We start from the raw sequence: 462 nt of genomic DNA on the forward strand, positions 1-462 counted from the left end.
AGCAGAGCTCCACACCTTAATCTATGGTGTGTAGAAACTCCACCGTTGAAAATACATAAGTGATAGTGTGATCATTGGCCTCGGCCCTAGAGAGGGAACCAGAAGAACCAAGATGATCTAAGAACTAGATGTCCAAAGATGAAAATACAATAGTAAAAGGTCCTACTTATAGAGAACTAGTAGCCTAGGGTTTACAGAAATGAGTAAATGACATAAAAATCCACTTCCGGGCCCACTTGGTATGTGCTTGGACTGAGCATTGAAGCATTTTCGTGTAGAGACTCTTCTTGGAGTTAAACGCCAGCTTTTGTGCTAGTTTGGGCGTTTAACTCCCATCCTTGTGCCAGTTCCGGCGTTTAACGCTGGGAATTCTGAGGGTGACTTTGAACGCCGGTTTGGGCCATCAAATCTTGGGCAAAGTATGGACTATCATATATTGCTGGAAAGCCCAGGATGTCTGCC

The sequence above is a fragment of the Arachis duranensis genome, chromosome 1 (assembly GCF_000817695.3).
Source record: "Arachis duranensis cultivar V14167 chromosome 1, aradu.V14167.gnm2.J7QH, whole genome shotgun sequence".
Lineage (NCBI taxonomy): Eukaryota > Viridiplantae > Streptophyta > Magnoliopsida > Fabales > Fabaceae > Arachis > Arachis duranensis.